Genomic DNA, 16,681 nt, shown 5'->3' on the forward strand with positions numbered 1-16,681 from the left:
TCCCCATCTTTGCCCTACTGTCCCCATCGTTGCCCTACTTCTCCATCTTGCCCTACTGTCTCCATCTTTGCCCTAACTGTCCCCATCTTGTTCCTACTGTCTCCATTCTTGCCCTACTGTTCTTCCCATCTTTGTCCTGCTGTCTCCATTCTTGCCCTACCTGTTTCCCATCTGCCCTACTGTCCCCATCTTTTCCAGCTTCTCTCTGTTCCATCTTGCCCTACTGTCCCCACTTGCCCCACATGTCCCCATTCTTTGCCTAACTGTCTCCATCTTGCCCCTACTGTCTCCATCTTGGTCCTACTGTCTCCATTCTTTGCCCTACTGTCTTCCATCTTGCCCTTACTGTCCCCATCTTGCCCTACTGTCTCCATCTTGCTCCTACTGTCTCCATCTTGCCCTACTGTCCCCATCTTGTTCCTACTGTCTCCATCTTGCCCTACTGTCTCCATCTTGTTCCTGCTGCTCCATTTCTTTGTCCTACTGTCTCCATCTTGCCCTTACTGTCCCCATTCTTGTCCTACTTGTCTCCATCTTGCCCTTACTGTCTCCAAATCTTGTCCTGCTGTTCTCCATCTTGCCCTACTGTCCCCATCTTTGCCCCACTTGTCCCCATCTGCCTTTACTGTCTCCTCTTGCCCTACTGTCTCCATCTTGTCCTACTGTTCTCCCTATCTTGCCCTACTGTTCTCCATCTTGGCCCTACTTCCCATTCTGCCCTACTGTCTCCATCTTGCCCTACTGTTTCTCCATCTTTTGCCCTACTGTCTCCATCTTGCACTACTGTCTCCATTTCTTGTCCTACTGCTCCATCTTGCCCTACTGTCTCCATCTTGCCCTACTGTCTCCATTCTTGCCCTACTGTCTCCATCTTGCCCTACTGTCTCCATCTTGCCCTACTGTTCCATCTTTGCCCTACTGTCTCCATCTTGCTCCTACTGTCTTCCATCTTGCCCTACTGTCTCCATCTTGTTCCTACTGTCTCCATCTTGCCCTACTGTCTCCATCTTGCCCTACTGTCCCCATTCTTGCCCTACTGTCTTCCATCTTGCCCTCTGTCCCCATCTTCCCTTACTGTCCCATCTTTTCCAGCTCTCTCTCCATCTTGCCCTACTGTCCCCATCTTGCCCCACTGTTCCCCATCTGCCTTACTGTCTCCATCTTGCCCTACTGTCTCCATCTTGTTGCCTTACTGTCTCCATCTTTGCCCTACTGTCTCCACTGCCCTTACGTGTCCCCATCTTGCCCTACTGTCTCCATCTTGCCCTACGTCCCCATCTGTTCCCTACTGTCTCCATTCTTGCCCTACTTGTCTCCATCTTGTTCCTACTGTCCTCCATCTGCCCTTACTGTCCCCATCTTGCCCTACTGCCCCATCTTTCCAGCTCTTCCTCCATTCTTGCCCTACTGTCCCCCATCTTGCCCCACTGTCCCAATCTGCCTTACTGTTTCTCCATCTTGCCCTACTGTCTCCATCTGTCTACTGTCCTCCATCTTGCCTCTACTGTCTCCATTTCTTGCCCTCTGTCCCCATTCTTGCTCCTACTGTCTCCATCTTGCCCTACTGTTCTCCATCTTGCCCTACTTCTCCAATCTTGCTCCTTACTGTCTCCATTCTTGTCCTACTGTCTCCATCTTGCCCTACTGTCTCCATCTTGCCCTACTGTCTCCATCTTGCCCTACTGTCTCCTCTTGTCCTACTGTCCCCCATTCTTGTCCTATTGTCCCCATCTTGTCCTACTGTCTCATCTTGTCCCTACTGTCTCATCTTGTCCTACGTCCCCATCTTGCCCTACTCGTCCCATGTTGCCCTACTGTCTCATCTTGCCTACTGTCTCCATTCTTGTCCTACTGTCTCCAATCTTTGCCCTTACTGTCTCCATCTTGCCTACTGTCCCCATCTTACCCCTTAACTGTCTCCATTTGGCCCTTACTGTCTCCATCTTGCCCTATCTGTCTCCATCTTGCCTATCTGTCCCCATCTTGCTCCTACTGTCTCCATCTTGCCCTACTGTCTCCATCTTTGGCCCTACTGTCTCCATCCTTGCCCTACTGTCCCATCTTGTCCTACTGCTCCATCTGCTCCTACTGTCCCCATCTTGCCCTACTGTCCCCACTTGCCCACTTGTCCCCAATTCTTGCCCTACTGTCTCCATCTTGCCCTACGTTCTCCATCTTATGCTCCCTACTTCTCCCATCATTGTCCTACTGTCTCCATCTTGCCCTACTGTCTCATTCTTGTCTCTGCTGTCTCCATCTTTGCCCTACGTCCCATCTTGCCCTACTGTCCCCATCTTTTCAGCTCTCTCCTCCATCTTGCCCTACTGTTCCCCAATCTTGCCCCACTGTCCCCATCTTGCCTTTTACTGGTCTCCATCTTGCACCTACTGTCTCCATCTTGTTCCTACTGGTCTCCATCTTTGCCCTACTGTCTCCATCTTGCCCACTGTTTCCCCATTCTTGCCCTACTTCTTCCATCTTGCCCTACTGTCTCCTTCTTGCCCTACTGTCTCCATCTTTGTCCCTACTGTCTCCATCTTGCTCCTTTACTGTTCTCCATCTTGTCCTACTGTCTTCCATCTTGCCCCCTACTGTCTCCATACTTGCCCTACTGTCTCCATCTTGCCCTACTGTCTCCTTGCCCTTACTTCTCCATCTGTCCTACTGCTCCCATCTATGCCCTACTGTCTCCATCTTGCCTACTGTCCCCATCTTCCCTACTGTCTCCATCTTTGCCCTTACTGGTCCCATCTTGCCCCACTTCCCCAATCTTGCTCTTACTGTCTCCATCTTGCCCTACTGTTCCATCTTGCCTACTTGTCTCCTCATCATGCCCACTGTCTCTCCATCTTGCCCTTACTGTCCATTCTTTGCCTACTGTCCCATCGCCCTACTGTCCCTCATCTTGTCCTACTGTCTCCATCTTTGGGCTCCTACTGTTCTCCATCTTGTCCTACTGTCCTCCATCTTTGCCCCTACTGTTCCCCATCTGCCCTACTGTTCCCCATCTTTTCCAGCTCTCTCTCCATTCTTGCCCTTACTGTCTCCCATTCTTGCCCCACTTGTCCCCATCTTGCCTTACTGTCTCCCACTTGCACCTACTGGTTCTCCATCTTGTCCTACTGTTCTCCATTTGCCCTACTGTCTCCATCTTTGCCCTACTGTCCCCATCTTGGCCCTACTGTCTCCATCTTGCCCTAAACTGTCTCCATCTTGCTCCTTACTGTCTCCATCTTGCCCTACTGTCTCCAATCTTGTCCTACTGATCTCCATCTTCTTCCTACTGTCTCCATCTTGTCCTACTCCCCATCTTGTCCTACTGTCTCCATCTTTGCCCTACTTCCCCCCCATTTCTTGTCCTACTGTCTCCATCTTGTTCCCTTACTGTCTCCATCTTGCCCCTACTGTCTCCATCTTGCCCTTACTGTCTCCATCTTTTGCCCTACTGTCTCCATTCTTGCCCTACTGCTCCATCTTGCCCTACTGTTCTCCCATCTTGCCCTACTGTCCCCATCTTGTCCTACTGTCTCCATCTTTGCCCTAACTGTCTCCATTCTTGTCCTACTTGTCTCCTCTTGCCCACGTTCTCCATTCATGCCCCTACTGTCTCCATCTTGTCCTACTGTCTTCCATCTTGCCTACTGTCCCCATCTTGCCCTTACTGTCTCCATCTTGTCCTACTGTCCCCATCTTGTCCTACTGTCCCCATCTTGCCCTACTGTCTCCATCTTGCCCTGTTACTGTCCCCATCTTGCCTACTGTCTCCACTTGGCCCTACTTGTCCCCATCTGCCCTACTGTGCCCATCTTGCCCTACTGTCCCCATCTTGTCCTACTGTCTCCATCTTCCCCTACTGTCTCCATCTTGCCCTACTGTCCCCATCTTGCCCTACTGTAAATAGTAAAGTGACAGCTTTGCAGTGTGAGTAATAGAGTGCTGAGGGGAGGGGGGACCCCTAAATTGGCAGTGAGACACCCCAATACTGGGGGAAGGGAGGTACAAGGGTTTCTGTAATGAGACGGCGCAGACGTTGGAGTCGGAACCCATTTGGCTCAGAGCTGTCGGCTGCCGGTAGATGGGACGATTCCGACCCAGAGAAATAGTCCAAATGACAGAAAGTGAGAGGTTCAGCGCCCCCCCCCCCCCCCCCCCGCGCCCCCAAATAGATTGATCGCTTCTCTGCTTGCCGAGAGCTCAGCGCTCTGATGGGAAGTGACAGTCAGTAATGAGCCTTCGTACTACAGAGCCGCAAAGTGCCGCCCTCCGCCGCCATAGCAACCAGCCGCCTACTGTATATGGGCTCCGGGGCAACATGCACCGCTTATGGGCCCTCGGAACATCAGCACCGGCTTAATTGCCTATCCATTGTGCCCCTTCTAATACCCCCCCAGTATAACCCTAACCCTGTCCCTCTCTCAGCCTCCATTGCCTGTGTGTCAGGACTTGGGTTCCAGCTCCGGTTCTGAGCGGTGCCAGGACTTGGGTTCCAGCTCCGGTTCTGAGTGGTGCCAGGACTTGGGTTCCAGTTCTGGTTCTGAGCGGTGTCAGGACTTGGGTTCCAGCTCCGTCTGACGGATGCCAAAGGACTTGGGTTTCCAGCCTCCGGTTTTCTGCAGCGGTGCCAGGACTTGGGTTTCAGCTCCGCGTTCTAAACGGTGCCAGCGACTTGGGTTCCAGCTCCGGTCGAGCGGTGCCAGGACTTTGGGTTCCAGTCGGTTCTGAGCCGCGTGCCAGGACTTGCGGTTCCAGCTCCGGTTCTGAGCCGGGTTGCCAGGACTTGGGTTCCAGTCTGGTTCTGGAGCGGTAGCCAGGACTGGGTTCCAGCTCCGGTTCTGAGCGGTTGCAGGGACTTGTTGTTCCAGTTCTTGTTCTGCAGCTGTGCCAGGATGGGTTTCATCTCCGGTTCTGAGCGGTGCCAAGGACTGGGTTTCAAGCTCTGGTTCAGCGTGCCAGGGACTGGGTTCCAGCCCGTTTCTGAGGGTTGCCAGGACTTGGGGTTTCAGCTTCGGTTTCTGAGCGGTGCTCAGGACTTGCGGTTTAGCTCCGGTTTCTGAGCGGTGCCAGGACTTGGGTCCAGCTTCCGGTTTCTGAGCGGTGCCAGGACTTGGGTTCCATCTCCGGGTTTGAGCGGTGCCGGACTTGGGTTCCAGCTCCGGTTCTGAGCGGGCCAGGACTTGGGTCCAGCTCCGGTTTCTGAGCGGCTTGGCCAGGACCTGTTGTTCCAGCTCCGGTTCTGAGCGGTGCCAGGACTTGGGTTCCAGCTCCGGTTCTGAGCGGTGCCAGGACTTGGGTTCCAGCTCTGGTTCTGAGCGGTGCCAGGACTTGGGTTCCAGCTCCGGTTCTGAGCGGTGCCAGGACTTGGGTTGCAGCTCCGGTTTCTTGAGCCGGGATGCCAGGACTTGTGGTTCCAGCTTCGCGTTTCTGAGCGGTGCCAGGACTTGACGGGTTCCAGCCTCCGGTTCGGAGCGGTCTGCCAGGACTTTGGGTTTTCAGCTCTGGTTCTTTGAGCGGTGCCAGGACTTGGGTTTCAGCTCCGGTTCTGAGCGGTGCCAGGACTTGGGTTCCAGCTCTGGTTCTGAGCGGTGCCAGGACTTGGGTTCCAGCTCCGGTTCTGAGCGGTGCCAGGACTTGGGTTCCAGCTCCGGTTCTGAGCGGTGCCAGGACTTGGCGTTCCAAGCTCCGCGTCTGAGCGGTGCCAGGACTTGGGTTCCAGCTCCGGTCTGAGCAGTGCCAGGACTATGGGTCCAGCTCCGTTTCTGAGCGGTGCCAGGACTTTGGAGGTTCCAGCTCCGGTTCTGAGCGGTTCAGGACTGGGTTAACAGCTCTGGTTCTGAGACGGTTGCCAGGACTTGGGTTCCAGCTCCAGGTTTCTGAGCGGTGCCGACTTGGGTTCCAAGACTCTGGGTTCTGAGCGGTGCCAGGACTTGGTTCCAGCTGGGTTCTGAGCGGTGCCAGACTTGGTGGTTCAGCTCGGTTCTGAGCGGGTGCCAGACTTGGGTTCCAGCTCGGTTCTGAGCGGGTGCAGGACTTTGGGTTCAGCTTTGGTTTCGAGCGGTGCCAGGACTTGGGTTCCAGCTCCGGTTCTGAGCGGTGCCAGGACTTGGGTTCCAGCTCTGGTTCTGAGCGGTGCCAGGACTTGGGTTCCAGCTCTGGGTTCTGAGCGGTGCCAGGACTTGGGTTCCAGCTCCGGTTCTGAGCGGTGCCAGGACTTGGGTTCCAGCTCTGGTTCTGAGCGGTGCCAGGACTTGGGTTCCAGCTCTGGTTCTGAGCGGTGCCAGGACTTGGGTTTCAGCTCCGGTTCTGAGCGGTGCCAGGACTTATAGAACCCATCCCCACACGTCCTGGGAACACAATGGAAGGAGAAGTGTTTATTACAAAGGAAATAGATTGTGCACACACGGGGTTAATATTGCAGTAACCCTTTGGTTGCTGTGAGATATGTGAAGAAGTGCCGGGGGGCCGGGGGGGCACAATACCCAGGCACGTCTGGCAGCACAAGAACTGGACCAGGTGCCTGGGGTAAAACAACTAAAAAGCCCTTTTTATCATCAAACTCTGCAACTGCTTCCACTTACTGAGCCTGGAGCGGCCCCGGGCGGCGGCTTGAAAGGGAATGTGGCGAATAGCGACGCGCCGGCTCCGGGGCCCCTCCTTTCCTGGGGCGAATGCAAACGAGCACAATTTGCATTTTAGATGAAGAACTTTCCATCTCCAATGAAATCAAAGGCTCAGATCCGAAAGCCCTCGGCCCCAAAACACCTGGCGGGGGGGGGGGTAATTAGTGTGGGGGTCACATTACTGACTCAGAGGCAACGCTGCCCCCCCCCCCCCCCACAACTTATGGAATGGAAGTTACTGAGTAATAGTTACACGGCGCCTCATCCACATGATTTCCCTAGCGCCGTCCCACCGAAGCACCATGGGTAACGGGGCCCCCCCACCGATTCCTGGGGCCCCCAGCCGGCTCTCAGCCTCCTCTGACTTTGTGCGACACATGAACGGGTAAAATGACAATAATTGGCCCCCACAGCTTTGTCCTACCATATGGCGCCATTATTACACTCACAGGAGGGGAGGAGTCACATTACTAACAGAGAAGGCGCCATTATTACACTCACAGGAGGGGAGGAGTCACATTACTAACAGAGAAGGCGCCATTATTTTACTCACAGGAGGGGAGGAGTCACACTACTAACAGAGAAGGCGCCATTATTACACTCACAGGAGGGGAGGAGTCACATTACTAACGGAGAAGGCGCCATTATTACACTCACAGGAGGGGAGGAGTCACATTACTAACAGAGAAGGCGCCATTATTACACTCACAGGAGGGGAGGAGTCACATTTACTAACTAGGAGAAGGCCGCCGTTTAATTACACTTCACAGGAGGGAAGGAGTCACCATTACTAATGGAGAAGGCGCCTTTATTACACTCACAGGAGGGGAGGAGTCGACATTACTAACAGAGAAGGTGCTGCCATTATTACACTCACCAGGAGGGAGGAGTCACATTACTAACGGAGAAGGCGCCATTATTACACTCACAGGAGGGGAGGAGTCACATTACTAATGGAGAAGGCGCCATTATTACACTCACAGGAGGGGAGGAGTCACATTACTAACAGAGAAGGCGCCATTATTACACTCACAGGAGGGGAGGAGTCACATTACTAACAGAGAAGGCGCCATTAAGTCACAAGTAGGGGGAGGGGCTGTCCCATGGAGTGGGGGGGCTAGAGGGGAGGGGGCGGAGTGTGGGACATTGGTAGGGTTGGGGAGACTTTCCCTTACTGAGAGGCTCCATTATGCTAATGAGTGGGGGAGGGGCAGATTAATCAGCTCCGGTTTATGCCGTTTGGCAGCTGAATGTTCCCGGCACTAATCACCTTTATAATCAAACCAACGGGACAACGATCAATTATTTACTGTGTCCTGATGAGACAAATTGAGAGGGAAAGTTCCCACGCGGCACGAATGCTAATTACAGCCAATTACAGGAGGCGCAGGGTTTGGCCCCTTCAGGCTGTAGCGCCACCCACAGGGGGTACGGCCCCCCAGCCCCCCAGCCCCCCTGTCCCCCAGCCCCCCTGTCCTGGTACTGATTGAGCCCCCCTGTCCCCCAGCCCCCCTGTCCTGGTACTGATTGAGCCCCCCCTGTGCTGGTACCGATGAGCCCCCCCTGTGCTGGTACCGATTGAGCCCCCCCTTCCTGGTACTGATTGAGCCCCCCTGTCCTGGTACTGATTGAGCCCCCCCTGTGCTGGTACAGATTGAGCCCCCCTGTCCTGGTACCGATTGAGCCCCCCTGTCCTGGTACTGATTGAGCCCCCCCTGTTTCAGGTTAAGGAGAGGGAATACTCAGGGTGCCGAGGGGTTCAGGCCGGGGATTGGGGCGCACTGCACCCCAGGACATATTTCACTATTTGAGACTGAGGGGCAAATGGGCAGAAATAAATAATTCTGCCCTTCCCCCCCCTCCAGTCTCCATTGGCTTCTACTGAGCAGCCATTCAGCTACCATGAACCCCCGCAGGGGGTAAGTACTGGGGTAATGGGCACCCCCCAAACCCGCAGCCCAGAATCTGATGCACTCACCGGCCGATGCGCCATCCTTTGGGAACAACTGAATTTACTACCCTCCCACTCAGATTGTAAGCTCTGTGGGCAAGGAGTTTCTGTGTCCCCTGCACATGGCACTTATATAGTTCTGTGGGTACCGGGGGCATTAAATATACACAGTACCCCCTGTGGGTATGGGGGGCGCAGCAGCACAATGCGTGTAGGTACATGGGGGGGGGACAAGCAGTTTTGGGGTCTCTCTGCCCCTGTAGGTTCGTGGGGGGGGAGCCAGCTGTTTGGGGTCTGACCCTATTCCCTCTGTAGGTACCTGTGGATATTATGTGCAGTATTAGATTGCGAGCTCAGTGGGCAGGGCTGCTGGGAACTGTACAATCCTAGCAGTAGAGTTATCTCCACTCATTCCTGGCAAGTAAATGGTTAAGGTATGAGGCCCCGGGGGCAGGTTGTGGTATTAGTTCCTGGGCACTGACGGCCCCCCTCCCAGTACTAATAAAGATGCTGCTGTGTCATTGGCCTGGGGGGGCAACTTCCATCCATTGTCCCTGGCAGCGCAGAGCTTAGTGCCCCCGGCACAATCATCTTTTCTCTCTTACTCCTGCCCCCGGGACTGGGGGTATCATTTCCCTCTTACTCCTGCCCCCGGGACTGGGGGTATCATTTCCCTCTTACTCCTGCCCCCGGGACTGGGGGTATCATTTCCCTCTTACTCCTGCCCCCGGGACTGGGGGTATCATTTCTCTCTTACTCCTGCCCCGGGACTGGGGGTATCATTTCCCTCTTACTCCTGCCCCCGGGACTGGGGGTATCATTTCCCTCTTACTCCTGCCCCCGGGACTGGGGTTCATTTCCCTCTTACTCCTGCCCCGGGACTGGGGGTTATCATTTCTCTTCTTACTCCTGCCCCAGGGACCTGGGGGTATCATTTCCCTTCTTACTCCTGCCCCCGGTGACTGCGGGGTATCATTTCCCTCTTAACTCCTGCCCCGGGACTGGGGGTATCATTTCCTCTTACTTCCTGGCCCCGGACTGGTGGTATCATTTTCTCTCTTTACTCCTGCCCAGGGACTGGGGTATCATTCTCTCTTACTCCTGCCCCCGGGACTGGGGTATCATTTCCCTCTTACTCCTGCCCCGGGGACTGGGGTATCATTCCCTCTTACTCCTGCCCCCGCGGACTGGGGGTATCATTCCCGCTTACTCTGCCCCCCGACGGGGTGCGTATCATTTCTCTCTTACTCCTGCCCCCGGGACGGGGGGTATCATTTCCCTCTTACTCCTGCCCCCGGGACGGGGGGTATCATTTCCCTCTTACTCCTGCCCCGGGACTGGGGGTATCATTTCCCTCTTACTCCTGCCCCCGGGACTGGGGGTATCATTTCTCTCTTACTCCTGCCCCAGGGACTGGGGGTATCATTTCCCTCTTACTCCTGCCCCCGGGACTGGGGGTATCATTTCTCTCTTACTCCTGCCCCCGGGACGGGGGATCATTTCCCTCTTACTCCTGCCCCGGGACTTGGGTGGTTATTCATTCCCTCTTACTCCTGCCCCCGGGACTGGGGGGTGATCATTTCTCTCTTACTCCGCCCCAGGAACTGGGGGTTATTCATTTCCCTCTTAACTTCCTGCCCCCGGAACTGGGGTATCATTTCCCTTCTTACTCCTGCCCCCGGGACTGGGGGTATCATTTCCCTCTTACTCCTGCCCCCGGGACGGGGGGTATCATTTCTCTCTTACTCCTGCCCCCGGGACGGGGGGTATCATTTCCCTCTTACTCCTGCCCCCGGGACGGGGGGTATCATTTCCCTCTTACTCCTGCCCCGGGACTGGGGGTATCATTTCCCTCTTACTCCTGCCCCCGGGACTGGGGGTATCATCCCTCTTTACTCCTGCCCCGGGACTGGGGGTATCATTTCCCTCTTACTCCTTGCCCCGGGGACTGGGGTATCATTCCCTTCTTACTCCGCCCCGGACTGGCTGGTATTCATTTCTCTCTTACTCCTGCCCCCGGGACTGGGGGTATCATTTCCCTCTTACTCCTGCCCCCGGGACTGGGGGTATCATTTCCCTCTTACCCCTGCCCCCGGGACTGGGGGTATCATTTCTCTCTTACTCCTGCCCCAGGGACTGGGGGTATAATTTCTCTCTTACTCCTGCCCCAGGGACTGGGGGTATCATTTCTCTCTTACTCCTGCCCCCGGGACTGGGGGTATCATTTCTCTCTTACTCCTGCCCCCGGGACTGGGGGTATCATTTCTCTCTTACTCCTGCCCCCGGGACTGGGGGTATCATCTCTCTTACTCCTGCTCCTCATACTGGGGTATCATTTCTCTCTACTCCTGCCCCGGACTGGGGGTATCAGCCCCTACTCCCCCCAGGGACTGGGGGACATCCCTTACTTCCTGCCCCATACGGGGGTATTCATTCTTCTCTTACTCCTGCCCCAGGGACTGGGTGGTATCGATTTCTCTCTTACCCCTGCCCCCTGGGACTGGGGGTTATCATTCTCTCTTACCCCTGCCCCCGGGCACTGGGGGTTATTCATTTCTCTCTACCCTGCCCCGGGACTGGGGGTATCATTCTCTCTTTACTCCGCCCCAGGACTGGGGGTACATTTCTTCTCTTACCCCTGACCCCCGGGACTGTGGTATCATTCCTTACCCCTCCGGACTGGTACATTTCTCTCTTACTCCTGCCCCAGGGTACTGGGTCGTATTCATTTCTCTCTTACCCCTGCCCCCGGGACTGGGGGTATCATTTCCCTCTTACTCCTGCCCCGGGACTGGGGGTATCATTTCTCTCTTACCCCTGCCCCCGGGACTGGGGGTATCATTTCTCTCTTACCCCTGCCCCCGGGACTGGGGGTATCATTTCTCTGAGCCTGGGCAGTCACAGGGCAGCCCCAGTGTAACATCACTTACCTGATAAGTGGGGGTGCAATAGATACAGCCTGGCAGCCAGTAGGGGGTGCAATAGATACAGCCTGGCAGCCAGTAGGGGGTGCTATAAATACAGCTCGGCAGGCCGTAGGGGGTGCAATAGATACAAGCCTGGCAGCCAGTAGGGGGTTTGCTATAAATACAGGGCCTGGTCAGCCAGTAGGGGTGCAATAGATACAGCCTGGCAGTCCAGTAGGGGGTGCTATAAATTACAGGGTCCTGCAGCCAGTTAGGGGGTGGCAATAGATACAAGCCTGGCATTGCCAGTAGGGGGTGCAATAGATACAGCCTGGCGCCAGTAAGGGTGCAATAGATTACAGCCGGCCAGCCAGTAGGGGGGCATTAAATACAGTCCTGGAGCCAGTAGGGGTTGCAAATCAGATACAGCCTGGCAGGCCAGTAGGGGGTGCAATAGATACAGCCTTTGGCAGCCAGTAGGGGGGCAAATAGATACAGGCACCTGGCAGCCATAGGGGGTGCAATAGATACAGGGCCTGGCAGCCAGTAGGGGGTTGCATAGATACAGCCCTGGCATAGCCAGTAGGGGTGCTTATAGATACCAGCCTGGCAGCCAGTAAGGAGGGTGCAATAGATACAGGGCCTGGCAGCCAGTAGGGGTGCAATAGATACAGCCTGCAGCCAGTTAGGGTAGGTGCAATTTAGATACAGCCTGGCAGCCAGTAGGGGCGTGCAATTAGATACAGCCTGGCAGCCAGTAGGGGGCTATAGATAACAGCCTGGCAGCCAGTAGGGGGGCAAATACATACAGCCTGGCAGCAGTAGGGGGTGCAATAGATACAGGCCTGGCAGCCAGAGGGGGTGGTGCAAATAGATACTAGCCTGGCAGCCAGTAGGGCGGTGCAATAATAACAGCCTGGCAGCCAGTAGGGGGGCAATAGATACAGCCTGGCATTGCCAGTAGGGGGTGCAATTAAGTATACAGCCTGGCAGCCAGTAGCGGGTGCGCAATTAGATACAGGCCTGGCAGCAGTGGGGGTGCAATAGATACAGCCTGGCAGCCAGTAGGTCAATACATACAGCCTTGGCAGCCAGTAGGGGGGCTATAGATACAAGCCTGGCCAGCCAGTTGGAGGGGGGCTATAGATACAGCCTGGCAAGCCATCAGGGGGCTATAGATACAGCCTGGCAGCCAGTAGGGGGTGCAATAGATACAGCCTGGCAGCCAGTAGGGGGTGCAATACATACAGCCTGGCAGCCAGTAGGGGGGCTATAGATACAGCCTGGCAGCCAGTAGGGGGGCTATAGATACAGCCTGGCAGCCAGTAGGGGTGCAATAGATACAGCCTGGCAGCCAGTAGGGGGTGCAATAGATACAGCCTGGTAGCCAGTAGGGCGGTGCAATAGATATAACAGCCTGGCAGTCCAGTAGGGGTGCAATACATACAGGCCTGGCAGCCAGAGGGGGGCTATAGATACAGCCTGGCAGCCAGCTTAGGGGGCTATAGATACAGCCTGTGGCAGCCAGTAGGTGGGTGCAATAGATACAGGCCTGGCAGCCAGTAGGGGCTATAGATTACAAGCTTGGCAGCCAGTAGGGGGGCTATAGATACAGACCTGGCAGCCAGTCTAGGGGGGCTATAGATACAGCCTGGCAGCCAGTAGGGGGTGCTATAAATACAGACAACCTTTAGGGGCTCTTGCTGTGGTTCTGCAGTGGCACAATAAGAGCTGCGGGGGGGGGGCAGCTGGGGGGCCGGGGGGGTCACACACAGACACACACATAGATCACTGTCGGCCTGAGCTGCCGCTATGGACCGGTGTCATCCCGAGTCTCATCAATCCATCAGGCGCTAAGCCCTGACATTGGGGGGCCGGGGGGGGCAGCTCCGCAGGGGAATACAGATGTAGGAGCCTCAGATTGCCATTCGGGCAGGATTGTGAGTGCAATTCCCCAGCAAGGAGTCGCATTGCCCTTTGGCTGAAGGGGAAGATTTGCTCGTTTGCGGGGGGAACAAATTGCTCGTTAATGTGGAAGATAAAGCGACAGTGCGACTCGTCTGCATTCCGTGCGGCTCCCTCGCCGCTTCTGTCAATTTCCATTTGTACGTGGGAAGCGACGGCTTTGTCTGTGAGCCCCCCCTTATGGGAGAGGGATGAATGAGGCAGGAGGATTAGGGGCCCGGGGCCATACATAATAAGCAGCTTCAGCGCCACAGTCTGATTAAACCCGACTTCCAAACAGAACCAGAACCACTGTCCCATCTCAATAGCAATGACTCCAATCCCTGTCGCACCAACGCCCTGGGTATCAGGGGCAACAACGCACTGGGCAGTATTATGATACCCCAGTGCTATTGCCCCTTCACTAATGGGAATGTGATTGGGACCTTAGATTGTAAGCTCACTGGGGCAGGGACTGATGGGAATGGGTTAGGGACCTTAGAGTGTAAGCTCACTGGGGCAGGGACTGACTGGAATGGTAGGGCCTTAGATTGTAAGCTCACTGGGGCAGGGACTGGATTGGGGAATGGGATAGGGACCTTAGATTGTAAGCTCACTGGGGCAGGGACTGATGGGAATGGGATAGGGACCTTAGATTGTAAGCTCACTGGGGCAGGGACTGATGGGAATAAAGTACAATCTCTGTACAGTGCTGCAGAATATGTTGGTGCTATATAAATGGCAGATAATAATAATGGGCTACTTGAGTTTTCCTTCTCTTGCTTCTGGGTTTGTATAGAAAGAGCCCCCTCTGTCAAACATCCCTTTAATAAGGAAGGAATCTGTAGGCCTGGGGGTGAGAGAGCAGCTACAGGTCCCCCCCAGCACCCCCACAAGGAGCCCAACTCCGAGTCCAAAGAGTTCCGTACGACTGCAACTGGTAAATGAGGCCAGAGATGGGCCAATAGGGTGAAGAAAAGAGGGGCTTTTTGAAGACAAGGTTTATCCTAAGAACACACCGATTGGTGCCTTTAACAGTCATTTTTTAAATTATTTTTCTTTTCTCCCAAAATATCCCTGTTTCACCCCTCTCCAAATGTCCCCTCACCACCTCCTCCCCTCCTTGTCCCTTCATCTCTCCCAGTTCCCCAAATGTCCTTCTTCTCTCCCCATTCCCTAAATGTCCTTCTCACCCCATTCCCTAAATGTCCTTCTCACCCCATTCCCTAAATGTCCTTCTCTCCCCATTCCCTAAATGTCCTTCTCTCCCCATTCCCTAAATGTCCTTCTCTCCCCATTCCCTAAATGTCCTTCTCTCCCCATTCCCTAAATGTCCTTCTCTCCCCATTCCCTAAATGTCCTTCTCTCCCCATTCCCTAAAATGTCCGTCTCACCCCATTCCCCTAAATGTCCTTCTTCTCTCCCCATTCCCTAAATGTCCTTCTCTCCCTCATTCCCTAAATGTCCTTCTCTCCCCATTCCCTAAATGTCCTTCTCTCCCCATTCCCTAAATGTCCTTCTTCTCTCCCCATTCCCTAAATGTCCTTCTCACCCCATTCCCTAAATGTCCGTCTCACCCCATTCCCTAAATGTCCTTCTTCTCTCCCCATTCCCTAAATGTCCTTCTTCTCTCCCCATTCCCTAAATGTCCTTCTCTCCCCATTCCCTAAATGTCCTTCTCACCCCATTCCCTAAATGTCCTTCTTTTCTCCCCATTCCCTAAATGTCCTTCTCTCCCCATTCCCTAAATGTCCTTCTTCTCTTCCCCATTCCCAAATGTCCTCCCTCTTTTCTTCCATCTTCCCTAAATGTCCTTCTCTCCCCATTCCCTAAATGTCCTTCTCTCCCCATTCCCTAAATGTCCTTCTCACCCCATTCCCTAAATGTCCTTCTCACCCCATTCCCTAAATGTCCTTTCTTCTCTCCCCATTCCCTAAATGTCCTTCTTCTCTCCCCATTCCCTAAATGTCCTTCTTCCCCCTTCCCTGTCCTTCTCACCCCATTCCCTAAATGTCCTTCTTCTCTCCCCATTCCCTAAATGTCCTTCTTCTCTCCCCATTCCCCCTAAATGTCCTTCTTCTCTCCCCATTCCCTAAATGTCCTTCTTCTCTCCCCATTCCCTAAATGTCCTTCTTCTTTCTCCCCATTCCCTAAATGTCCTTCTTCTCTCCCCATTCCCTAAATGTCCTTCTTCTCTCCCCATTCCCTAAATGTCCTTCTCACCCCATTCCCTAAATGTCCTTCTTCTCTCCCCATTCCCTAAATGTCCTTCTTCTCTCCCCATTCCCTAAATGTCCTTCTTCTCTCCTCATTCCCTAAATGTCCTTCTTCTCTCCCCATTCCCTAAAATGTTCCTTCTCTCCCCATTCCCTAAATGTCCTTCTTCTCTCCCCATTCCCTAAATGTCCTTCTTTCTTCCCATTCCCTAAATGTCCTTCTTCTCTCCCCATTCCCTTAAATGTCCTTCTCACCCCATTCCCTAAATGTCCTTCTTCTCTCCCCATTCCCTAATGTCCTTCTTCTCTCCACATTCCCTAAATGTTCTTTCTTCTCTCCCCATTCCCTAAATGTCCTTCTTCTCTCCCCATTCCCTAAAGTCCTTCTCACCCCATTCCCTAAATGTCCTTCTTCTCTCCCCATCCCTAAATGTCCTTCTTCTCTCCCCGATTCCCTAAATGTCCTTCTTCTCTCCCCATTCCCTAAATGTCCTTTTTCTCTCCCCATTCCCTAAATGTCCTTCTTCTCTCCCCATTCCCTAAATGTCCTTCTTCTCTCCCCATTCCCTAAATGTCCTTCTTCTCTCCCCATTTCCTAAATGCTGTTCTTCTCACCCCATTCCCTAAATGTCCTTCTTCTCTCCCCATTCCCTAAATGTCCTTCTTCTCACCCCATTCCCTAAATGTCCTTCTTCTCACCCCATTCCCTAAATGCTGTTCTTCTCACCCCATTCCCTAAATGTCCTTCTTTCTCTCCCATTCCCTAAATGTCCTTCTTCTCACCCCATTCCCTAAATGTCCTTCTTCTCACCCCATTCCCTAAATGTCCTTCTTCTCACCCCATTCCCTAAATGTCCTTCTTCTCTCCCCCATTTCCCTAAATGTCCTTCTTCTCTTCCCATTCCCTAAATGTCCTTCTTCTCTCCCCATTTCCCTAAATGTCCTTCTTCTCACCCCATTCCCTAAATGTCCTTCTTCTCTCCCCATTCCCTAAATGTCCTCTCACCCCATTCCCTAAATGTCCTTCTCTCCCCATTCCCTAAATGT

This window comes from Xenopus tropicalis, chromosome 9 (genome assembly GCF_000004195.4).
Source record: "Xenopus tropicalis strain Nigerian chromosome 9, UCB_Xtro_10.0, whole genome shotgun sequence".
NCBI classification, from domain to species: domain Eukaryota; kingdom Metazoa; phylum Chordata; class Amphibia; order Anura; family Pipidae; genus Xenopus; species Xenopus tropicalis.